The following is a 26,460-nucleotide window of genomic DNA, read 5'->3' as shown; positions in this document are numbered from 1 at the left end:
TTTCATGGTTGTTAATTGAATTTAAACTCATGATCTTTCTTTCCCAAAGCACAGGGCCTGATGACTCAGCAAGTAGACTCAAGTATCAATGAAACTCTCTGTTGGTCACAGTAGTATTAAGGCATTTATCTTGTGAGACCGATACCACAGGGCAACAATTACAAATATTCAGTAGGTCTGACATTCCAGTCAACTAAAAGGCAGTAGCACATGGGAATAATGACAACAGATGCTGCTGTGACCACTAATAGCCAGGAAAAATTGATAATATAGAGTAAATTATAAAGCCTTATTTTCAATTTGAATAAGAATAGAGCATTTACGAAAAACTATGTTACTCAAGTTAAAGCTGTACTATGTAAAAATAACATACAGTGAATTCACTAACACTGCCAGTATAATGGACACAGAAACTACCAAAAAAGTATGGTATCAGATTTTTCCAATTTTATATTTAATTTGTTTGGAAAATGAAAGAAGAGCCTTAATTTCAAAATGTGGGATTTAAAGATTTCTTAACATTATATAAAGTAAGATAAAAGTATATGACAGCCTTTTTATTTTGTCCACATGCTAGGCATGCAGTACAGTATGTTCACAGCTGAAATGTATGTGTGTGATTACAATTATAAAGCAGCATAGTTGTACTTGTCAGAGAACGAAAGAGTGTTACCGAAGACCAATGTGCCACAGTATAAATTATTTCTCTCTTCTCAGCCAGTGCCTCACCAACATGAGAAGATTAGGTTTCTTAAACATAACATAGGGCTTGTCACCCCCTTTAGTGACTGATCCATACAATGGAGGATAACAGCCAACTAGTGCTACCAGTTACTCAGTTAGGACTAATAGTAGAGGCCTGTGCTGTGGATCTAAAGGTCCAAATGCCAATGATGAACCAAGCTGGGGGTTAACATGGGTCCACATAAAGGACATTCTGTGTTTTTTTCATTTTTTAATTACGAAATCACATCTAGAAACACTACATTAAAACAACACTAAGGCTGCAAAATCAAGCTCTCAAAAATCAGAAAATAACAGAAATAATATTGCTTGTTCAGCCTTAATTCATCCTCTTGTGTGCATGAATTGGAAGATTGGACAACTGACCAGGGAGGAGTATAAAAATATTGCTCAGGCATGCAGGAGTGAAATCAGGAAGGCTAAATCATACTTGGAGTTCCAGCTAGCAAGACATGTTAAAAGTAACAAGAAGGGTTTCTTCAGGCATGTTAGCAAGAAGAAGAAAGTCAAGGAAAGTGAAGGCCCCTTACTGAATGAGGGAGGCAACCTAATGACAGAGTGTGGAAAAAGCTAATGTAGTCAATGCTTTTTTTGCCTCTGTCTTCATGAACAAGGTCAGATCCCGGACTGCTGCACTGGACAGCACAGTATGGGGAGGAGGTGACCAGCCCTCTGTGGAGAAAGAAGTGGTTTGGGACTATTTAGAAAAGCTGGATGAGCACAAATCCATGGGGCCGGATAGGGTGCTAAAGGAGTTGGCAGATGTGATTGCAGAGCCATTGTCGGTTATCTTTGAAAACTAATGGCCATCAGGGGAGGTCCTGGATGACTGGAAAAAGGTTAATGTAGTACCTATCTTTAAAAAAGGGAAGGAGGATCTGTGGAACTACAGGCCAGTCAGCCTCACCTCAGTCCCTGGAAAAATCATAGAGCACGTCCTCAAGGAATCCATTCTGAAGCACTTAGAGGAGAAGAAAGTGAACAGAAACAGTCAGCATGGATTCACAAATGGCAAGTCATGCCTAACTAACCTATATATTAGGACAGTCTTTAATTATATGATCAAATAGTATTTTGCTATATATTTCAAAAGGCATAAACAATGCAGAGATGTAAAAATTGTGCACCCACAAAATTAAAAGCATAAACAATCGCCTTACTTGTGGGCACTTGTGTTTTCTTTACACCATTCTAAACAAATTACAAAAGTTCATATCATCTAGAATTGTGCACTTTACTTATGTACTCTGTACTGCAGACAGCATGTATACCTTGTGATGGAAGGAGGATTCTGCACCACTCCTTCAGGATGCCATGGGACCCATTATCACTGCATTCTGGAATGCCAAAGGCTCTGGCTACTTTAAGTCAAAATCTTATTAGAAAAAATATGTCTTTGCATGACAAATGTAACTTAGAACTCATTGGATTTAAGTCTGTAGAACCTTGCATTTAACTGGTACATTTAAAGCAAAGTAGTGCTTTGATCCTGCACTGAGAACTGCATCCATGGGCAGTCCTACTGAAGCCAGCGGGTGAGTGCAAGGTACGCTTGCAGGGTTTCAGTACAGGATTGGGCCTTGATGCTAATACTAAAACTAAAAGGCAAGGAGTCTTTTCTCTGAATTGTCTCTTTGTTTTATCTTTCACTTCTGCTGATGTGGAACACAGGTCACCAGAGCAGAGAATAATACAGAATAGTACCTAATAAGTGGACTTGATTGATTTCTCACCAAATAAATGAATAAAGTGATCAGAACCTATCAAAAGCAATTTTCAATGTACCGTTCACAAAATTCTAAGGGAATCTCACCTTCTAGAACATAGGTGGGCTCATTTTTTCCAACAGCATGCGGAACAAACATATATTTTGAATCTGAAATGCAGAACATTTCTGATGATGTGGAACACTTGAGAGGTATGCTTGCAATACCAATTTTGTAAGCTTCCAAAACTGGCTCTGATTGCATGGCAAATCTGGGAATTTGGGTTTGGGTTGTTTTTTGCTGTGTGTTCTGCAATTTTCTGAAGCAAGAGATCTAATTTATATGTAAATTTGTACTAAATACAACTCTTACAGTTCAAAAAGTAAATATTTTAAGAACGATATATAATCATATAGTAAGAATGCCAATACTTGTCTAACTAGTATTTAAAGAATAACTGTAATTAAAAAAGAACGCAACATTAGTCAATTACAATTCTAGCAGTATGTTATTAAATCTTCTAGGATAAATTGAAGAAAGAATGAAAATATTAAGGAAAAACATTCAAAAATAAACACAAACATTTGATTGAACATGATAAAGTATCTAATAAAATTCACTCTACCTTCTGTAAACTTTCAATTTTAATTAAAACCCAGGAAAAACCCAATATTCTACATACTGGCAATTTCATCTTTATATTCTTTTAGACAACAAGTGCTCTTCAAAAAGATGGATTGACTACAGTTCGAAATAAAGTTGTTGTTCCAAAATGCTATTCCAGCTCCTTAGTTTGATTCCTATGACTGATTGTCAAATGTGTGTGCTACTGGTATAAAATTCTGTTTGCAAAAATTTAACATACTCGGCCAAAGTCATAGTGATTTCATCAGAGTTTCCAGATTTCTTTTAAAAATTGTGGGCATATAGTTCTTCACTTTGTCTCTGTTAACAGTATCAATATTTGAAGATTACATATGAAATCAAATTAAACATGAATCAACAAGTAAACTGTTTTCTCAGTGGAAACCTGTTGGATGCTGAAATCAATGAACTTGCAAACACGTAAATGAATGCAGAATTCGGCAGATTTATTACTATTTTATCAATGGCAGAGTAGCAATCTCAGTTTTTTGATTGCAAAGATCAGAGATGATATCTACCTCGCAAGGTTGCAGAGAAATTCAGTTAATGTTTGTAAAGCAATTTGAAGATGCACCACACTATGTTCTATTAGGACACTGATTGCGGAAAACTGATATAATGCTTCCTTAACCAATAGAGGAAGAGCCAGGTGAGCAGTTGACATCTTTAATTTTCCTAATCAGCCATGGGAGGTCACTGTTAAACATCACAAGTCAGCAGAAATATTACATATGCAGTAATAAATCAAAAACATTTAAAATTAACTCTAAGATTAGAGATAATAAGCTGGGACCCTTTCACACATTTCTAGAGAAAAATATCCATGTAGAAGGACTGGCAGGATGACTGGTTGTGCACTGGAGCTTTACTTCAAAGGATCACAGTTTTAAATCCCAGTCACCTTCTTAACTTTAATTTCACTATGTTTAATGCTAGGATCTGAACTTCCATGTCTGCAGGCATTATCATTGGCAGCACCAATTCTCTTTAGAAACTTCTCTGCAGAGTGAAAAATCAAATCCTCAGTATTTGCAGTTTGGGCCCAGTCCTGTTTATTTCTCATCCAAGGCTCCAAAATAAGACAACACTAGTGCAAACAAAGTAAAAGAGTGTGTGTTCTCCAACCAATTCTTTACATCTGGAAGCTCTTTTGACATTTTGGACCAGATTCTCAGCTGTTATAAATCAACATAACTCTAATGAATTTAATGGAGATTAGCTGTTTCCTTAGGTTCACAAGATCAATCATATCATAACATGGAGTGGGGAAGAAATTGACTTAGGTAGTCAAACAGGTGAAACACAGATTTTATGAACTGTTAAGTTATTAGGGCAAAGACTGCAAAAAAGCTTCCAAAAGATTAAGGCTGAGATTTTCAAAACTGCCAAAAAGATTTAGATGCCCAGTTCCCATTTTAATTTTAATGGGAACTGGGTGTCTAAATCCCATTGGCACCTTTGAAAAATCTCAGCCTTAAAGCAGACAGTTTTCACACATTCAAAATCAGGCTATACTAAGAACATGAGTATGTACTGCATCAGACTTGTAACAGGGATGTGACACCAATGAACTTTGACAAGACAGAAAATCAGACCACCCTTCTAGCAGTATAAAAACTGTACAGTATTTGTGAAGATGACAAAAGGTCACATTTTGCTATGCTTTTGTTAAGCCTGGCATATGGCAGTAAGCTTACAGCAATAATAATCAAAATATTATCAGACCCCACAAAATTCTCTTCTGGATTTATTGTGCAGTAAACAGCCGAAAGGGTGGATGGATAAGGATTGGATAAAAATGGCATGAAAGACCTGGAAAAGTGCTGTGCAAAAGCTCTATGCTTGTATGTCACAGGCACATTCCATTGATGGTATAAAAAGGATGGTGAAAGAGCCAAACTTGGATTTCAGAGTAACTGCAACAAGTCTGACAACTATCTGAACAAGCCATTCAAAGGCCAAGTAAAACATATTGGGCTGCATTGGAATATTTTGGATTGTCCTCAAAGACTAAACGCAGCAAATTTAATGAAGCCACTGAGCCTCTATGCACTGTCTCTGAGTTACTGATGCTTGGGATTCAGTTTCTGGAGTTGATTCAGCAATAAGCCACAAACTGTTTCACTCTATCAGAATAAAGATGATGATGAAGAAGATGAATGCTCAGTGGTTTGAGCATTTATCTGCTAAACCCAGTGTTGTGAGTTCAGTCCTTCAGGGGATCATTTAGGGAACTGGGTAAAAAACTGTCTGGGGATTGGTCCTGCTTTGAGCAGGGGGTTGGACTAGATAACCTCCTGAGGTCCATTACAACCCTGATATTCTATGATCTTTTATGACAACAGCCACAAAGCAGGATTCAGCCTTATTTGATTTTTCTAGCAGATACTGAACATTTTTTTTTTTTCAAACCTGGGCTTGTTTTAAAAATCTCACTGGATGCAAATCAAGCCATGAATAGTGACTTAGTATGAGAAATGTATTTAAAGAAATTCCATTTTGAGTTATTCATTTTATTTATGATGATATAAAAGAGAGAACATAATTTAAGACACAAGCAAAAGGAATCAGAATATAATCAGAATTACACTTGAACTTTGAATCCTAATGCTGCATTTTCCTTTTGTATGGATGTGACGTTGCAGTCTAGATGATTTTATAAAAATTTGATAATGGGTGAATATAACTGGAATATGCTTCATGCAAAAGGTCTCCTGAAAGGTATCATTACAAAGCTTATTATCTACTGAGTGTGATCATCCTATTTGTATAGATGTACCACTCTTGTATCTGAAATTAGAAATATAACTCTGAGGGCCTATTACAATTATGCAAAGTGTGGGCCATTAATGGTGGTTTGGAATCTTGATGACTCCCATTAACCAGAACAATTGTCTGCAGATGGCTGTTTTACCTGTAAGCCTTCTTGTATACATGTGTGCTGGCAAGTGGGCATGAAGTCTTGAAGTGACATGTGATCATGTCACCTGAACTGAAATCCATCTTTAACCTGGTGTCTTTCCATTGAGAAGGAGAGGGTGGAAACCCAGAGAGGATAAAGGATTCCCGCCTTATGCAAAAGGTATATAAAGGGGTGGAACAGAACAAAGAGGAGGGAGGAGCCATCCTTGTACCGCCTGAGCAGGAACAAGAGCTGCACCAGGGGAAAGAATTGTGCCCAGGCCTGGAAGGTGTCCAGTCTGAGAAAAAAACTTATTGAAGCATCTCTGAGGGTGAGATTACACTGCTCTACAGCCAAAATGCTTCTGAAATAAATGTAGTCCAACTTTACTAATTCTGGGTCACTGAGAACGAAAATGATGCTTAAAATTGTTGATTGGCTCTAGTTTTCAAGATATGCTATTGGGTCAGTATATACGACCCTTGACTTGGAAATGGCGGAGGATAAGTGAGTTATAAAGGGAAAGGATCTCAATTTAAACCAGAAATGACTAAAATACATCTTTGACTGGATCTATGAATAAATCTATGACTGGGTTTGGACAGTACTTGCTTTTTAGGCAAAACAATGAATGATGCAATCTGAAGCTGGTATTGTGTCATAGATGATATGAATTGCATCATGTTATTCCTAGAAGTCATGGATGATGCAATCATAACGAAGCTTACATCACTCTGCTGAACAAATTGCCCTATATCAGCTCTAGAAATCATACAATGTCCTGCTCTCTTATTTGTCAGTGTTTGATTTTGCAAAGGGACACATTTCTGTTTAGCCAAAGTGAGCAGAGATGCCTCGTACTTGTGTGAACAGTGCAGATAACTTCTGCTATGTTTGTGGTGAAGTGACTTTTGCATCACAAAAGCACAGTCTAACCACTATGGTTAAGAAAGCCTATCGCCTTTATTTTGGCTGCAAAATTGGAGATCAGGACAAGAGGTGGGCCCCACACATATGCTGCAACACTTGTGCAACAAATCTTTGCCAGTGCTTGAACAGGAAAAGGAAATCTATGCCTTTTGCAGTGCCAATGATTTGGAGAGAGCCAACAGATCATACCAGCAATTGTTACTTCTGCATGGTGCCTCCAGTTGGGAAAGGTGCGTCAAAGAAGAAAAAGTGGACTGTGCACTATCCAAACATTCCATCAGCTATACGCCCAGTACCCCACGGAGAAGGACTGCCAGTTCCTGATGCATCAGAATCATTCTCACTTGAGTCAGACGAGGAAGAGGAAGAAAATGAAACTTCTGGTCCAGAACCATCAATGTCACAGGACCCACATTTTCTCCCATCCTCCTCCTCTGAACCACACCTCATAATACAAGGTGAACTGAATGACCTTGTCAGGGATTTGGAACTACCCAAGAGTAAGGCAGAGCTGTTGGGCTCCAGACTACAGCAGTGGAATCTCCTGGCAGGCTATCAGGGCAAATGGAGCCCATCAATGCTTGCAAACTATTGCTGGACAGTGACAAGAGATGCTCCATTTAATGAATACAAGAGACAAGCCAAGAAGTGCCGAGTAGACACTGAATAGGACTAAACTATGTACATAATAGTTTTTTGCCTTTTGTTTCATAATAATTTTTATTTATAGAACCCTTTTGCTGATTTTTAAAGTGTTACATAAACAGGACAGGTGAAATATTATCATGTAAAGCAACCATAAACACACGAAAAGACCTAGGTTTACAATTTATGATTAAACTTCTACTATCTACACAATATACATAGACATAAAATGTAAAAACTTAAATATCTTAGAAACAGTAGCCAATCAGTTGTTTTAATTGTCATATTTGAATTCAGCACATCAAAATACATAATAAATATCATATTTTATCTCTGAAGCAGACGACTTCTCAAAAATTGTAGACCAGTGTTATCTGTATTCAGTTTGATTAGCCATAGATTTGCGCGTTTTATTTTATTTTGCTTGGTGACTTACTTTGTTCTGTCTGTTACTACTTGGAACCACTTAAATCCCACTTTGTGTATTTAATAAAATCACTTTTTACTTATTAATTAATTCAGAGTATGTATTAATACCTGGGAGAGCAAACAGTTGTGCATATCTCTCTATCAGTGTTATAGAGGGCGAACAATTTATGAGTTTACCCTGCATAACTTTATACAGGGTAAAACGGATTTATTTGAGTTTAGACCTCACTGGAAGTTGGACATTTGGGTGTTAAAGACAAGCACACTTCTGTTAGCTGCTTTCAGGTAAACCTGCAGTTCTGGGGCAAGTAATTCAGACTCTGGGTCTTTGTTGGAGCAGACAGGAGTGTCTGGCTCAGCAAGACAGGGTGTTGGAATCCTGAGCTAGGAGCAGAGGTAGTCTTGGCACATCAGTTGGCAGCTCCCAGGGGGGTTTCTATGATCCAACCCATCACAATGGAATTTTCTAAGATTTATATTTTTTTTATTTAAAAAAATGCAATTGCCAATGGCACTTTTATGTTATTTGATATGCAGGTATTTGCCCTGGGGCTTCCTGAATCCAGTTTCCTGTCAACTGAGACGATCTGGAACCCAAGCTACCCTTGATCAAGAATCAAGCTGCTTTAAACAATGAGCCAAAAGCTTACTAAAGATCAAAGTTCAATCACTCCAGAAACTGAGAGTCAGAAAAAGCCCCTGGTGGGCCAGGCCAATTTGTTTACCTCCCCCGCCCGCAGGTCTGGTTGATCGCGGTTCCCACTGGCAGCAGTTTGCTGCTCCAGGCCAATGGGAGCTGCTGGAAGCGGCGTGGGCCGAGGGACATACTGGCCACCACTTCTAGCAGCTCCCATTGGCCTGTAGCAGTGAACCGCGGCCAGCGGGGGCTGCGATCAGCCGGATCTGTGGAGGGGCAGGTAAACAAACCGGTCCGGCCCACCAGGGACTTTCCCTAAACAAGCAGTGACCCCATTTTGAGAAACACTGACTTAAATGGTTCAATTGACTTTGCTCAGAAATTCCTAAAACATTCATCTCAAACCTTAGGTGAAACAGCCCAAAAGAAGACATCAGTTTGAGAAAGCTATGAAGGTGGGAAAGAACCTGCTATACTGTGATACTCTTCTTCAAAGCAGCACCCTAAAACTCCCATATTCACCATTGTTGTAGAATTATGATATGTTTTGTACAAAGTATACTTTGCAAGTTATCATTTTAAAGGTCTTGATCTGTTGAACATTAATGTCCTGCTAGATTATATGTGCTATCAGTGTGTGAAGTTATGACGTTTTGCAGTGTGTGTTATTAAATATACTGGGAGGCTAGGAACACTCACAACCAGCCTTTCAGGTACAATGTAGTAGGCTAGACAGCAGTTAATGGCTCATCAACATCCATCAAGGAAAGAATCCACTATCCCAGAAATTATATACAATGGAGACTTCTCAGAGAGAAAACGTAGACAATGGAGACTGCTTGATCACTGGGGACTGCCTGATCCCCAAGTCACTGCAAAAGATCTTTCCAGCAAGCTGGAAGAAACTATAAAAGAGGGGAAGTGACATCATCACTTGGCCTTTCTGCCCCCACCCCATCCCAACTCAACATCTGGAGGAACATCTGAAGGACAAAGACTTTGAGCTGAGGAAGGTTGGTCCTGGGCTGGAAAGCAGTTCCATCCTGTATATTGAGGATTTGTGACTGTCTGGGTGAGACACTGCTTGATTCAAATCCTGTTTAAGTTTGTAGAACTCAGACTGATCTCTACACTTGCTACTTATAATCACTTAAAATCTGGTTTATATTTTACCTAAAACAGTGTGTTTTGGTTGAAGTGCTTGGAAAATCTCAGCTCAGTTTACAAAGGATAGTGACCTGACACTGGCCAGGCTTCTGACCAGTGCACGACGGTACAGTCTAGGGAGCTGGGGGGAATTGGATGGAGCCTCCCTAATGATGGTTCATGAGTGGCTGGGAGATCATTCATGTAACTCAGTTTGTTCTGTCCCTGACTATGGATGTCTGTCTAGGTGCAGTACCCATCAGAGGTTTACGGCTTGACAACAGCATCACAGTGTGAGAGGAAACCCAGGTTGGTGGGTTTGGGGGACTTAGCAGCCCCACAGTCAGGTTGCACCCTGGGGACCCCATCACAAATACATACATATAGTACAGTGTCTGCAGTCTTTTATGCAAGACCACTATACATTTGAAGTCTATAAGCAGATGAAGGTCCTACCATGCCTTCAACAGTGTCTCCATATGCCATACATAGTCCAAATTTACCCCCTTCCTGGTGTTTGGCTTTATTGGTGCTTCAAATAATGAAATAAAGCTCAGCATAAGTTGTCTCTCCCAGTTTCATTCTTTCCCATTTCCCTACAGGCCTCCCTCTGGCCAAGGGAGACATTCTAATCCCTCTTATAGCATGGTTTGAGCCAACAAGGTTCATTTACAATCAAGAGTCAGCAATGAATGCTCTCCATTTGTATTCAATGTTCTGGCACCTGTGTTTATAGTGATTCAGGAAAGGAGTCTTGCATTCATACACAGTGTCCTGGAACCCTGCTACATACCACTTACGCTAACGTTTATTTTTTTAATTAATGGTCTAATCGTACCATTGCAAAGTGGTAATGTGAAATTATCGCTGTTCTTTTAATTTGACTGAGTAGAAAAAAAGTATGAAACATTTTTCACTTATTCTGTCCATAATAGACTGCTAATGATGAGTTCACTAACAACACGTTTTAAAGTAAACTCAGATCTGTTCCTAAAGGTTACAGCAATATACTTTCATCAAAAACAGATTTACTGTTCTTTCTCTTAAAGCTTTGAGTACCACCTACACTCTGTGGGAGAACCTGATTCTAACTAGAAATACACTAATAAATCCATAACAGATGTGAACTCATTCAAGCACAGTCTCTGACCTCAGTTTCCACTTTGACTGTTACAATATTTTGCCTAAAATGCATCTGAAACCTACCAGTCAGTGTGTTACATGTCCTCAACTGTGCCTGATTCACAGAGAACATGGCTCTGTTATAGCTTTCAGCTTGAAAAAATGGCTCTTTAGCTCAGAGTGTAGAGATTCATACGGTTTAGCTCTGGAGGTCCCTATCCAATCCTTAGAATGTCAGCAAAGATGATGATTGTCACATGCTCTTTCATACAACATTAATGGTACTGACAACCTCAAGAGATCACACATTCTGAGATTAAAAAAAAAAAGAAAGGCCTGTCCTGATTTTTGAACTTCCCTTTCCCATCCCTAGTACATGTGTGTGACTATTAATGTTACCAGTGCTCCCAAATGTATTGGGTAAGGTGATTTTGTCTCCTGCTGAAGGAGCTGCCACCTTCAAAGCTGTCTGTCCTCTGCCCAGCAGCTAATCCTGTCCCCCATTTCCCCATCAGTACAGCCCTTTAAATCCACAGATATCCGCTTAATATCTGTTGACCATTTCCATGGATACCAGCATGGATGCGGATACAAATGTTGCATCCGCACAGGGCTCTGACAGTAAGAGCAGGTGGGCAGCTGTGAAGAACCGTGGCACAGATCCTCCACCCGCCCTGGCTGGGGGGCCTGGGGTATAGGGACAGGGGCTGATCGGCCTCCCACCCAGGGCAGGCGGAGGGTCCCCCTTGGCACCGCACAGCTGCCCGTCCAGCTCTTACCGTGACTGGGCTGCGGCTCCAAGCTGCCCCCTGGCTGAGGAGAACCACACTGTAGAAAGCCTGGGTCCCTCCACCTGCCCTGGGCGGGGGCCTGGGACACTGGATGGAGGGCTGCTCGCTCCCTCCCCCCCCCGAGCAGGTGGAGGGTCTGCTGCGGCTCCACACAGCTGCCAGTGCGTCTCTTCCCGACTGGGCTCCAGAGGGAAGGGTGCCTTGGAGACTCAGTCCAGCCCCAGTGTAGAGCCCTGCAAATCTGCGGAATCCACAGATAACTTTTGTGGATTGTGGATCAGATGTGGATACACATTTGTGTATCTGTGCAGGGCTCTACCCATTGGTTGTGTCCCCATCCAGCCCTCTCCATCAGTTCAATCCCTCCCCAGCACCCACCTCAGTTCAGTCCCTCCAACCTCTCACATCTGCTCCTCCTGAGGTTCTTCAGGTGTAGGGAGATGGTTTGCAGGGGGTCCACTGTCTCCCATCCAGGCTGAGGGGGGTGCATCTCCAGGGGCTCTTCACCCCTCTCTGCCCCTTTCCAGGCAAGGTTCTGCAGAGGGAAGGACCAGATGTCCCATCCCTGTAGTTCACAGCAGAGGGAGGAGAAGGCAGAGCTGTGTTGAGTGCTGGGTTCTTTGCTTGCTTCTTCCTTCTTGTCTGTTACAGCTATCCCCCTATTCCATTTTGTTTCTTACAGCTGTCCCCATACTCCATTTTGTTTTTGTTCTCCTCCTGTGGCCTCCCTTCCCTGGCTGTTAAGTTGTTTACCAGGGCCACTGCCCTTCTCAAAGGGATGGCCACTTGTGCTGCGTGCTAAGTGGGACCACTGCCCTGTTCAAAGGGTTAGTCCTGTTATCACCTTGTTGAATCTGGGCTTGGTGTAGGGCAGGCAATATCCAGAGCTGCAAGACCTATTGTGTTTTTAAGATCCTGGGCATGAGTCATAGGCCTCATGTGCTTTTGAGTCACCTATTGCACAGAACTCTGCCCCGGCATGTCTCTGTGTTCACCTGCAGTTTTTCTCTGTGCCTCCTCCCCTGTGACAGAGGGAGCCTATCAGGATCACTGGTGGGAAACTGCCTAAGTTTGTCTTTAAAAACAGACATTTTTAAAACAAACATCAGAAAGGTACCTGCATTGCTGCCTGGTCTGATCAGCCAGGGGTTTTGGGGGGTCCTTTCTCCGCTCTTGTTTTATTTTTGAGAGTACCCCCAGTTTTTTAAAAAAAAACCCACGAAGAACAAATCGCTGCCTGAGAGATCTCCTGATTATCAAGACCGTACCTAGCCCTCCTTGCTTCTTCTGATGTTACTGCTGCTTCTGCCTTTGCTGTTGCCTTGGGGACTGGTAAGAATCCCTCTGTAAAACTTTCCATACTTTTATTTTATTACTTTAGCTGCTGGCTCTGTTTCCCTAGCACACAGACTCAAGCTAAACCTTGGTCTGTGTCTTAAAACCTCTCTTAAACTCCGCGGCGCTTTGCTGCTAAAAATAAGCTTGTGCCGCTGCTAAGCTCTGCCCCCTGCTTTCAGCTGTATCCACTGCTGCAGCCACCACCCCTTTGCTTCCATGGGGGCTGCCTTGGGAGCTGTATCCTGGGCACATACCACTCTGCCCTCTGTGACTTCCCCATGGCATAAGGTGCACCATAGGTTTTGCTTTTTAGTTTAATACGTCATAGTTTGCTAAGATTGTAGCACTTGTAAGTTTCACCTGCCTTGTTATAGTTTGCTGTTTTGTTGCTCTGTATAGTTGCTTGTTATAGTTTGCTTAGAATTGTGATATTTGTTGTTTTGCCTAGTTGTTGTTTAAGATAGATTTAAAAAAAACCATTGCCTGGTTGTATTCTGTACCTGTTTTATTACTTTGTATAAGCTGCTTGTAATTTATATGTTTAATTAAGTTAGAGGATAGATAAGGTTTTTACTGCTTGAATTCGTCTTCCCACTGTCCCAATCTGTCCCTGAACTTTCCCGTGTCTGTTTTTCCCCCGCTCCAATCTCCCCCTCTGTGTACTTCTCCGTGTCTCCCTGTGGTAACCCCTTGCTGCTCTCTCCTCCCCCCTGTGTAACTTCCAAAACCTTTGCCGCTTCTTTCCCTTTTTTTTTTTTTGGGTGTCCCTCTAGCCCTTCTTTACACCTCTCTGCTGCCTCTCCCTGTATCCCCTGTGTTCGTGCCCCCACACCTCCGCCGCCCCTCCCCTACCGAAGATCACCCTCATACTGCTCCGTTTGTCTTCACTCCGCTGCTCCGCAACTTCCCTGAAGTGCTCTCCGCTGCTGCAACCTGTTTCTTCCCTCAGCCGTCTCCCCCATTCTCCACGTGCCTTCCCATCGCTTACGCGTTCAGCGCCCTCCCCTCTTGCTGCTCCCAGACTCCCCTTAAGTGCGCTCCAGCTGCTCTTGTCTCCCGTACCTCCAGCCCACAGGCTCCTGAAGACTGCTGCTCTGGGCTTCACCCCACAGGGCTTCAGTCTCTCGCTGCTTGCAGCTGCACTCTCCTCTCGTTAGTTACCACTAATCACTCACTCCCCTCCCCCCTCCCGCTTCTTGACCCAGCTTTTAGGTACACTCTTGCTATCACAGCCTCACAAATTAAGTCAGTAATTTTCTACGTTGCGTAATTTTACTTATCACCCATATTGTATTATTGCACTGTGACTCACATTTTACTTGTGATTATAACACCCCATTAGTTGCCTCCATTTTTCTAATATACTCTGTATACCATTTTTATATAGAAGCTACCATTTTATTTTGCATTCCACATTGTATCTAGAGTTGTTCCTATATAAAGTTGAGTTGCTTATTGACTGTACTGTATCCCATTGTGCTGAACCCCACTTACTGTACCCCACTGTTAAAACTCCCTACACTGTTCAATAAGAACCCCCCCTTATCATTGTTTATTGTAAACACCTTATACACCCCATCCCATCGCATTTCATTGTTAAATTCCCACCACTCCCTTTTTCCTTCAATAAAGAAATTAATTGGCACCCCACCTGTGTGGTAATTGCTCCCCAAGATCCCATATACCTGCAGGCAGGGACACTTCTCCCCTCGTTTGAAAACAACAAGCAGAGGGCAGCGAAATCTGCTAGCTTCTAGCAAGGTTGAACTTTCACCACCAAATGAACTCCAGCCCCCTGTGAAACCCCATCTCTCACAAAAAAGTCATGAGAGTTGGCAGCACTGCAGTAGTATGTGTGCTGTGTATTCTCTACTTACAGAAAGCCCCTTTGACTCCATCATTCATTTTGCATTGTTGGCTTTCAAAGCAACAGGATGGAGGAAAAAAGGTGAGGTACAAGGAAAAAAAAATCCTGTGTGATGTCAAAGTTCCATAAACGCAAGATCAGTTCCATTCTCGTCTGCACTCCCCTGCCAAAAAAATCCTATTATGATGTTCTCTTAACATTTCAGCAATCCAGCTCTTCTTTCCACAACTGCACTTCTTCAAATTAATAATCTCTAGTGTAATTCTAGCCACTTAAATCAGATTTAAATTTTCCCCTAAAGTGTGCAAAATTGCATTGTATTTCTCTGCTACTTTTTGTTCTGTTCTGCTGCAGCAGGGTCCAGTGTGTCTGTGTCATTATATGACATTCCCTTGTATTTTTAACTCTTGTCTTAAAGGAGAAATGAAAACGTTGGCCACTGCAATGTCTAAAATATGAGAGGTTATTTGGGAAGAGAGTACAAATTATCTCATAACTAGATGGGTTACTGATTTAAGGAATCTTAATAAATTTCAGTAACACTTCATGACAAAGACTTGACCAGAGATATAATTTTTCTCTAGGTTGTAACTACAAAGGCCTTACATATATTTTCAGCTAGCTGAGGCATCTGTTATAAGTGGATGCAATCCCCAAAACAGATGGCTATTTAAGTTTGGCCCCTTACTTCAACTATAGGAGACAATGTGTTACCATATATGTAGCTAATGAGACAGATTCTAAGCAATGGCTCAATCTACCTTTTTGTTCCTACTAAGGAAGCAGTGCACATAAGCCCTAAGTAGTTAAAAAATATGGAGGGTGGCAGAAGTTAGGCTATGAAAGAAAAACACTGGCACATACTCCATCACTGCCTGTCAGCTCTTGAAAAGCAGGAACTCAGTCACCATTATGAGCGTAAATAATCCTTGTAAGGATGCATTTTATTAACTATATTTCACAGCTTTCCTATTTACAATTATATCCATCTTCTTTAATAAGAGAACCTGGAGAAACAGCTTATCTTATTTTGTTTTTTTCAATACATTCTTCTGCATGTATTTTTGGTTTTTGTTGTTTGGTTTGTATGTTATATTTATTTTTTTGTAGATGACATAAGAATGGCGATACTAGGTCACACCAATCATCCATCTAGCCCAATATTCTGCCTTCTAGCAGTGGCCAGTGCTAGATGCTTCAGGGAATGAACAGAACAGGGCGATTTATCAAGTGATCCGTTCCCTGTCATCCAGTCCCAGCTTCTAAAAGTCAGACGTTTTGGGAAACCCAGAGCATAGGGTTGCATCCCTGACCATCTTAGCTAATAGCCTATCCTCCATGAAGCTACCTATAGTAGAACCTCAAAGTTATGAACACCAGAGTTACAAACTGACCTATCAACCACATGCCTCATTTGGAACCAGAAGTATACAATCAGGCAGCAGAGAGAAAAAAAGCAAATACTCTACTGTACAATACTGTGTTAAACGTAAACTACTAAAAACAAAGGAAACGTTTAAAAAAATGGACAAGGTAAGGAAACTTTCTGTGCTTGTTTTATTTAAATTAAGATGGTTAAAAGCAGCATTTTTCTTCTGCATAGGAAAGCTTCAAAGCTGTATTAAGTCAATGTTCAGTTATAAACTCGTGAAAGAACAACCATACCATTTTCTTCAGATTTTGATCAGAGTTACAAACATTTCAGAGTTACAAACATAAAGCTGAGATTCTACTGTAATTCTTTTTTTAACTCAGTTATATTTTTGACCTTCACAAGATTCCCACAGCAATGAGTTTCACAGGTTCACTGGGTTGTGTGAAGAAGTACTTCCTCATGTTTGTTTTAAACCTGTTGCCTATTAATTTCATTGGGTGACCCCTGGTTTCCATGTTGCATGAAGGGGTAAATAACACTTCCTTATTCACTTTCTCCACACTATTCATGATTGTATAGACCTTTATCTTAGTTGTCACTTTTCTAAGCTGAACAGTCCAAGTCTTCCTAATCTTTCTTCATATGGAAGCTGTTCCATGCCCCTAATCAGTTTTGTTCATAGAAGAATCATAGAATCATAGAAGATTAAGGTTGGACGAGACCTCTGGAGGTCACCTAGTCCAATCCCCTGCTCAAAGCCGGATCAACACCAATTAAATCATCCCAGCCAGGGTTTTGGCAAGCCGTGCCTTAAAAACCTCTAAGGTATGTCTACACTACGAAATTAGGGTGAATTTATAGAAGTTGTTTTTTTAGAAATCGTTTTTATAGTCAATTGTCTGTGTCCCCACACAAAATGCTCTTAGTGCATTAACTCAGCAGACTGCATCCACAGTACCGAGGCTAGTGTCGCGTTCCGGAGCATTGCACTGTGGGTAGCTGCGAGTAGCTATCTCACAGTTCCCGCAGTCTCCGCTGCCCACTGGAATTCTCGGTTGAGATCCCAATGCCCGATGGGGCAAAAACAGTGTTGCGGGTGGTTCTGGGTACATGTCATCAGCCCCCGCCCTTCCTCCCTGCGTGAAAGCAATGGCAGACAATCATTTCCCGCCTTTTTTCCTGGGTTACCTGTGTAGACGCCATACCACGGCAAGCATGGAGTCCACACAGCTCACTGTCACGGTATGTCTCCTGGGTGCTGGCAAACGTTGAACTGTATTGCTCCACGGCAGCAGCTCATTGCCTTTTGGCAGCAGACAGTGCATTACGACTGGTAGCTGTCGTCGTTGTACTCCTGGGTATTCTTTTAGCCGACCTCAGTGAGGTCAGTCAGGGGCACCTGGGCAGATATGGGAGTGACTTAGCCAGGTCATTCCCATCTTCTGGCAAGCAGCCAGGAGATGAGGATGGCTAGCAGTCATACTGCACAGTCTGCTGCCAGCGTAAGATATATAAGATAGATGGAGTGGATCAAAACAAGAAATAGACCCCATTTGTTTTGTATTCATTTGCTCCCTGCTCCCTCCCTCTGTGAAATCAATGGCCTGCTAAACCCAAGGTTTTGAGTTCAATCCTTGAGGGGGTCATTCTGTGTGACAGTTGTTTGTGTTTCTCCTTGATGCAAAGCCACCTGCTTTGTTGATTTTAATTTCCTGTGAGCCATGTCATCAGTCGTCCCTCCCTCCGTCAGAGCAACGACAGACAATCATCTCGCACCTTTTTTCAGCACAGACACCATAGCACTTGGAACATGGAGCTCGCTCAGATCAGCACGGCAATTATGCGCACTATAAACACCACGTGCATTATCCGGCTGGCAAGAATACTGTGGGAGATCGTATCAAAAGCTTTGCTAAAGTCAAGATATATCACATCCACCACTTTCCCCATATTCACAGAGCCAGTTATCTCATCAAAGAAGGAAATCACGTTGCTCAGGCATGACTTGCCCTTGGTGAATCCATGTTGACTGTTCCTGATCACCTTCCTCTCTTCCACGTGCTTCAAAATGGTTTCTTTGAGGACCTGCTCCATGATTTTTCCAGGGACTGAGGTGACGCTGATTGGTCTGTTGTTCCCTGGGTTCTCCTTCTTCCCTTTTTTAAAGATGGGAAGATTGTTGCCCTTCTCTGTCCTTTTTCCAGTTCTAATATATCTTTTTTGAGATGAGGTGACCAGAACTGCACGCAGTATTCAAAGTGTGGGTGCATCAATGATTTATATAGTAGCATCATGATATTTTCTGTCTTATTATCTATCACTTTCCTAATAGTTCCTAATAGTCTGTTAGCTTTTTTGACTGCTACTGCACATTGAGGAGATGTTCTCAAAGAACGAACCACAATGACTCCACAATTTCTTTCTTGAGTGACAACATCTTATTTAAACCCCGTCATGTTGTATGTATGGCTGGGATGATGTTTTCTAATATGCATTTATCAACACTGAATTTCATCTGCCATTTTGTTACCCAATCATCCCATTTTTGTAACTCTTCTGCAAATTTTGCCACCTCACTGTTCATCCCTTTTTCCAGATTATTTATGAACATGTTGAATAGCACAGGTACCAGTACAGATCCTTGGGAGACCCTTCTATTTACCTCTCTCCACTGTGAAAACTGGCTATTTATTCGTACCCTTTATTTCCTATCTTTTATCCAGTTACTGATCCATGAGAGGACCTTACCTCTTATCACATGCCTGCTTAGTTTGCTTAAGAGCTTTTTGTGAGAGACCTTGTCAAAGGCTTTCTGATAGTCCAAGTACACTATATCCACTTGATCACCCTTGTTCACAAGTTTGTTGATCCCCGCAATGAATTCTAATAGATAGGTGAGGCATGATTTCCCTTTACAAAAGTTGTGTTCCCTCTTTCCGAGTAAATTACGTTCATCTATGTGTCTGATAATTCTGTTCTTTACTATATTTTCAACCAATTTCTATAATAAAGCCACTTTATTATTAATTATTATTTTTATTCTATCAGGGGTCATAGGACTACTATTAATTATTTACTTGTGAACCAGTGGTGATAGGACTGCTTCAGGGCTCAAGAGAGTACTAGGAAAACCTTTGAGGAAAAACTTTTTTATTTTTGCTAAATTTATCTTAAAATATACATTTTAAAGTTTGCCTATTAGATGCAAAATTCACTATAACTAAGGGGTCATTAGGGAATGTAATTTCAACTGTAGCACAAAATGCAAGCAAATTATCACAGAAATTAGGATCTGAAAAAATGAAGTTGCTCTGGTTAAGACAGTGAAGAGCAAGTGTGGCAGAAAAAGCAGCCTCTAGTGGATAATGTAAGGGATACAGATAAATAATGTAGGACTCCAGTAGTAAAAGTTCTGACTAACTCCATAAGAAAAAAATATTATAAGATTATACTAGCTGGGTAGTCAAAGGATTTGTAGTGCTTCTGAAAGAGTGGAGAGATTGTATAATCACCTCTCTTCTGTTAGTCTTATAAGTAAAAAAATACACAATATTACTGAATGATCCTTCACCATATCCCAGGTGTGAAGATTTTGTTTTGTCTGGCACTAAGTAAATAACTTTGTAGACATATGTCTTTGGGAAGCTCTTTCTGAGTAATCTTAATGACATGTTGAATGAAATTACAGTATTTCAAAACAACTTTTTTGGGGGTATATCTCAAAGATATTTAACTCCAATGGGAAAAGATTCTACCTTCAAAATTCACCGTGCTATTTCCTCCTTATGATGTTTGTCAAACAAACAGCATGCAGAATATTTTCTTTCTAACATTGTGGGAACACAAATTAAGTTGGTTAGAAAATTATCTATGAAAAAAGTAAGACTTTCAGTGTTCCTGGAACACTAATTCAATGCCAAATGCAAAAAGTGTGTCTTGCGCACATCATTATTTTGAAATGAACTACTATCCAAAAATGTTTATGTAGACTTGGACAATATTCACAAACACTTGGGGCTAACACAATTGTTGTTCTAAACATATAAATAGCTCTCAAGTTTTAATTCTTTTTCCCTTCACCTCAACCCTAGGCCCAGTGAATTTCAATTGAAATAAATAAATCATCTTCACTTCTTGACCTTTTAAAAATACAATTCATGAACCATGCTTTATCTTGATCAGCTTTGACATTCCTGAGGATTCAGGGGGCTGCATGTTAATAAACTGACCTTATACTTGTCTCTATTTGGGTTTTATTATAGCTTTGGTGACAGATAGAACAGTTTTAGTAGAAATCAAACTAATATTCATCCCTATCACTGAGGACTAGATTGATCCTTTAAATAAGAGGTCAAATCTACGGATGACCACTCCAGGAAAGAAGTCACAATTCCTTCCTTCTTCTCCTTCTTGCCCTGGGGCAAAGAGGAAATAGGTTACTTCACCTTTTCAGGCTACAGCTAATTCCCCTCTATTGGGTCAGGCCCATTGCAAGAAGTAAGGGTGGTGCAGTCCTGGCTCCACCCTCGTTCCCTCCCGCCATCCATATGCTCAAAAGGGAGAATATTGGGTGTGTAGCCCCGGTCTACTACAAGCCCCAGCCAAAATCTGTGTTGTCCTACTGTGAGCACAGACAGGGCTAGGGCTTCACTCTCGTCCTGCCATCATATGACTAGTCAAAATTGAGTCCTAAATTGTAGGAATGGATCTGGATGCAAAGTTTGGCATCAAACTTTCCCAAAATTTGGCAATATTAAGATCCAGGATGTGGGGTTGGGGCCATGTCACCTAAGCTAAAGTAATGCGTGTCTGTTCAAAGGCAGATGCAGCAATGTGATGACAGCGTTCTACACTCAGGCTCTAGGTACATTAGTACAACTCTTTGAAGCAGGTTGCATGGCCTCTGCCTGATTCTTGCCAGCATTATCAATTCTTATTTTTGCGAGGCACTGATTTCTTTTAAAAGTGACTTTTCTTTGGAGTTTTCCATTGGCTGTATTTTCATCTCCCAATTCCCACCTCATCACCTTAGCTGTCTTACTGAGTGAGCAGGCAAGTGTCCCCTTTCCCTAGACTCATTGCTATTGAATCTGTTAACAGTAGTGCTGACTGATCAATGCTGCTGCGGCCTTCAATTCTTCCATCCATTCTTCCTCTAGAGGCCAAAAAACTTATGGTAATAGGATCTCTATCCTAAACCCAGGCTCTTCGGTGTGCTGTTGCACTCTGTATGATTTTATGAAACAATGTTAATGTAACTGGAATATGCTTCATGCAAAAGGTCTTTTGTATCAATACAAAACTTATAATCTATTGGGTGTGATCATCCTATTTGCATAAATGTACTGCTCTTGTATCTGAAACTAGAAATATGAAATATAACTCTGAGGGTCTATTTTAATTATGCAAAGTGTGGGCCATTAATGGTGGTTTGGAATCTTGATGACTCCCATTACCCAGGACAATTGACTGCAGATGGCTGTTTTACCTGTAAGTCTTCCTGTATACCTGTGTGCTCGCAAATGGGTAATGAAGTCTTACAGTGACATATGATCATGTCACCTGAATTGGAATCCAGAGAAGGGTTGGGGGGCAGGTGGGAACCCAGAGGGACAAAGGATTCCTGCCTTATGCAACAGATATATAAGTGGGTGGAACAGAGAAAAGAAGAAACCATCATGAAGAATTCCCTAGCTACCACCTGAGCTGGAACAAGAGCTATACCAGGGGAAAGGACTGTGCCCAGACTAAGAAGGTGTCCAGTCTGTATAAACATATTGAAACATCTCATAGGGTGAGACTTTATCTGTACTCAATTGTACTACTGTATTAGGCTTAAATTTGCATGTTTTATTTTATTTTGCTTGGTAATTCACTTTGTTCTGTCTGTTACTACATGAAACCACTTAAATCCTACTTTCTGTATTTAATAAAATCACTTTTTACTTATTAATTAACTCAGAGTGTGTGTTAATACTTGGGGGGGGGGCAAACAGCTGTGCATATCTTTAGCTTTATACAGGGTAAAATGGATTTATTTGGGTTTAGCCCTCATTGGGAGTTGGGCATCTGAGTGTTAAAAACAGGAACACTTCTGTTAGCTGCTTTCAGTTAAGTCTGCAGTTTTGGGGCAAGTAATTCAGACCCTGAGTCTGTGTTGGAGCAGATGGGAGTGTCTGGCTCAGCAAGACAGGGTGCTGGGGTCCTGAGCTGGCAGGGAAAGCAGGGGCGGAAGTAGTCTTGGCACATCAGTTGGCAGTTCCCAAGGAGGTTTCTGTGACCCAACCCATCACATCCAGTTCAAATAAAAAGATGCTAACAGGGTGTCAAAAGCCAACAAAACATCCCTTTTTAAATGGCAAAATTCTCAAATAATGCAATACAAAAGAGTATCCATTCAATTAGTCCATTCAATCCATTCAGCACAGAAGTTTTAGATCACTTTAGACCACTTAAATTCTCAACAAGATTGTCTGGAATACTGGTTACCGTCTTAGTAATAATTGTTTCTGCTCTCAATAAAGTGTTTAAAAACGTACACTTTATTCCAAGTATGATATACAATCTTTTAATTGGTTTGAGAGTTTTAAATAAAAAATAGGAAACCTTACATAAACACGGGACTACATGTGGCTAAGTGCTCTAGTCTGACTGAGCTTTACTCTGGGCAGAATTAGGGGGGCACATTTTTAAAAAAGAGCTCTATGTCTGCATGTGTAAACAGTTAGTTATTAATAGATTCGGTGTCAGTAGATGGCTCTCAAGAATATATTCCTAGGCACCTCCTCCTGGCTGGTCTGGGGATTAGCTCCATCCAGGTCCGATGCCCCGGGCAGCTTCGGATCTCTAGAATATAGGAATGCCCCAGCCACACTTCCTTTATCCCAGGAATGCCCCTTATGGTAAGAGTCAGTGTAGAGCTGCTATGCTGGCTCTATACAACTCAGATTTCCCTTACACAGGGAGAATCCTCAGGGAGCCAGTTAAACCAGCTTCCCAGCTGCTTTGTGCTGATGGAGCACCTAAGAATCTGACCCTTCTCTTCTAGTGAAGGCAATTAATATGATTTCAGTGTCCACATATATATTCTATTTTCCAGCACATGATTTCTATAAGGGTTTCCTGTATTAAAGCCAAGATCAAGGAGTCTTATCCAGCATATGTTACCACCGGCCTTTTATTCTCTAACATCAGCACTGGAAACACACTCTAACTTTACAAATAAGGGTCTAGTCTCCACTGAATAATATGCATTGATCTGATTCAGAATTGTACTACTCCTGTTTTATATCAGTGTTTAATTGAAACCAACAGAGTTATACGAGCATAAATTAAAGTAATGCTGTGGTGAATTACGCTCAGAACTTTATTATCTGTGGGAGTTATATACAAGTTTTGTATGGAGAGGAATAGCTGACCCCCAACAGGGAGCTAGTCATAGCAGGTATAATACTGACATGGGACCCACATGATGATATTTTTAGGCATACTACAAAATAAGAATGATTACACATATCAGCAACCACAAAAAGCATTTGTATTCAAATTAATGAGAACAGCACATTTGTGCAGCAAATAGGGCTCACTAAACTAGCTGCTTTTTGGTACTGTTCATATGCCCATCTGATTTTATGCAACAAATACCACTTTAACAGTGTGCATAAATAACTTTCTTACTCTGAATCTGGAAAGGAACAATTGAGCATTATACAGCACAATGTCTCTTTCAGAAGTAGAGACCAACAACTTCTTCTTTACCTACTATTATAGCCCAAACTATGAGTTAGAGCATTCATTACAAGCAAATGCACTGCACTAGATACCAGAGCCCCTAAGTATTCTTAGAGGCTGCCAAAAATTGAAATAAAACATTACTAGGTGTGTTCCTGGATGCTACATCCAGCTGCAGTTTGTTGTGGTTTCTTTTTGCAAGTCCCACTTCTACTGGCAGTTATCATGAAAGCTTTGTTTAGCATGGAAAACACAAGACAATGAACTCTCTTTTCAGTATACAGTAAATTTGAGCCAGAGTTTTACAATCAACGCTACTACTGCCATCACCTGGCTTATCACTAGTGACTGTCATGACAAGTAACTGCTAATGTCAAAGAAACTAAAAATACAATTGGCCAAAAATACATGGGATGGAAGCGGTTGTGTACCTTGTTTTTAAAAGCTTTACAGCGTCATTACCAAAAAATACAGGATCTGTATTTAAAATTATTTTCCAGATCAGACTCTTTCTCTTTAGCATTCCCTTAACTCCTAATTTTTTCTTGGCTTTTGCACTGCCAGCTTGAATAATGATGCAATGACACATGACTGGCCAGTAACTAGTGTTATTCATAAAAAAAAAAACATGTCATTGGTGGTTCTAATGAACATTGAACAGTGTCTTCTTAGGCATAAGACATTTATGGTTTTATTTGTGAAAGCAACAATAATATACAACAGGCTTTTCCCTCTCCTTTGTTTCAATGCTTTATGATCATTTCTGTGATAGCCTGTTCAATCTGAGACCAGAGAATAAAAGAAAACTCAGGGCCATTGTTGGTCATGGCCAACATCTGTAAGCTTCACATTTTGTTATGAATTATTGGATAACCACTTTTCATACCCCCATGCATTGTTCTAAAGAGACATCATTGCATCTATCTTCCTTTTTGCACAACAGCTTTTTATCTTAAAGTTAACAGGAAAATAATTGTTGAGAGCCAATTAGTAGGTCCTTCTGTGGAGAATTCTAAAAGAATTTTTAATTAGTAAAGTGAACCATAGTATGAGTCACCTGAGAAAGAATTACTTTAGTTCAGAAAGCAGTTAAGATTTCAGATACAAATATTAGCCAACATTTGTCTCTAAGCTAGATTCACTATCCTTCCTCTTAGTTAATAGTATGTTATTCTATAAACTGTTTTCCGTATGAGAATTTGATAAGTTGTAACATACTACTCCAGAATCTGGCCCTTTTGTTAGGTCTGCAACATTACTTAAATATAGGACAGATGAAATTGCATGACCGTTTATGCTTATGTCCGCTAAATTCCAATTAACAGTTCTATATTCTGTTCTGTCTCAATTTAGCATTGTAGTTTAATAAGAGAAATTTTTGTTCACTTCTTTCCTATTCGGCTGTGCTGTTAAGAAGCAGCTATGATAACGCTACCACCAGAAGTGACTGGATTTGAGTAGAAAGTGATGTGATCCTTATAGAAGCAGAGTCTGCCAAGAATTTTATAGTAATGTTTTCTGAAAGATGAAAACTGACCTCTTTTATAGCATTTTCATCAGTAGATCTGAAAGTGATTTACCAAGGAAGTATATATCATCATATCCCCATTTCACAGATATGGAAACTGAAGAAGAGAGAGGTGAAATGACTTGCCTAAGGTCACTGCAGAAGGTCACAGACAGAACTGGGGATAGAATCCTGCTCTTCTGAGTTCCAGTTCAGGGCATTGTTTACTAGGCCGCAGTGACACACACACACACACCCTTTCCAGTAGAGCACTGTAACTCTATAAAGAGGATACAAAATATAAAGGTGGTAGGTATTGTTATATTGGAAGAAACACTGAGTTTCCCTTAGAAGTGACATCGTTAACTTCACATTGGTGTCTTCTTCACTAAACTCTACCATCAAGACCTTTGTGATGTGCAGGGGGGGAAAAAAACCCTGAACCTTAACCTACTCAGGCACAAATAAGGGATATGATGAATCCAATCCTTCTCCCACTGATGTCATTGGTAATTTATTCAGTTCCTTCAATAAAAGCAGAATCAAACCATATGTAGGTAAAATGGCCTAAAAAGAGGAGCACTAGAAAGCTATCAGTGTAAGAAACATAAAACAATGTAACTGTCATTTTTTTCATCAGTAACATTCTTCTGACTTTAGTTTCCCACTCCAGGATTTCTCACTTAAATAACGTACAATTACATATATAGGAGAGCAGCAGGTTTGTGCATTAAAGGTAAAATATGAGGTATAGTATATGATGTGCAAATTTTAGTAGGAATCAACAGATAGTCTTAAACTGATGAACATTTCTCATAAGTTATTTATGAATTCAAAGCAATATTTGAAATTAAAAATGCATAAGAATGATGTGTGTTGAACAGAACTATTAGATATGCATGTTTACTTTTTAGTGAACACAGAGATCAGTAGTTTCCCCCTCTA

The 26,460-nt window shown here is 40.4% G+C and overlaps 1 protein-coding gene across 2 annotated transcripts in view; it reads right to left on the bottom strand.

Annotated features, from left to right (window-relative positions):
- The window catches only part of NKAIN2 (sodium/potassium transporting ATPase interacting 2), an 817,962-nt gene that overhangs the window by 779,291 nt on the left and 12,211 nt on the right, over window positions 1-26,460 (bottom strand). The gene's annotated exons all lie outside the window — the stretch shown is intronic.

The sequence above is a fragment of the Gopherus evgoodei genome, chromosome 3, assembly GCF_007399415.2.
Source record: "Gopherus evgoodei ecotype Sinaloan lineage chromosome 3, rGopEvg1_v1.p, whole genome shotgun sequence".
In the NCBI taxonomy this organism is placed as follows: Eukaryota; Metazoa; Chordata; order Testudines; family Testudinidae; genus Gopherus; species Gopherus evgoodei.
This window is presented reverse-complemented; position numbering and strand designations above follow the sequence as displayed.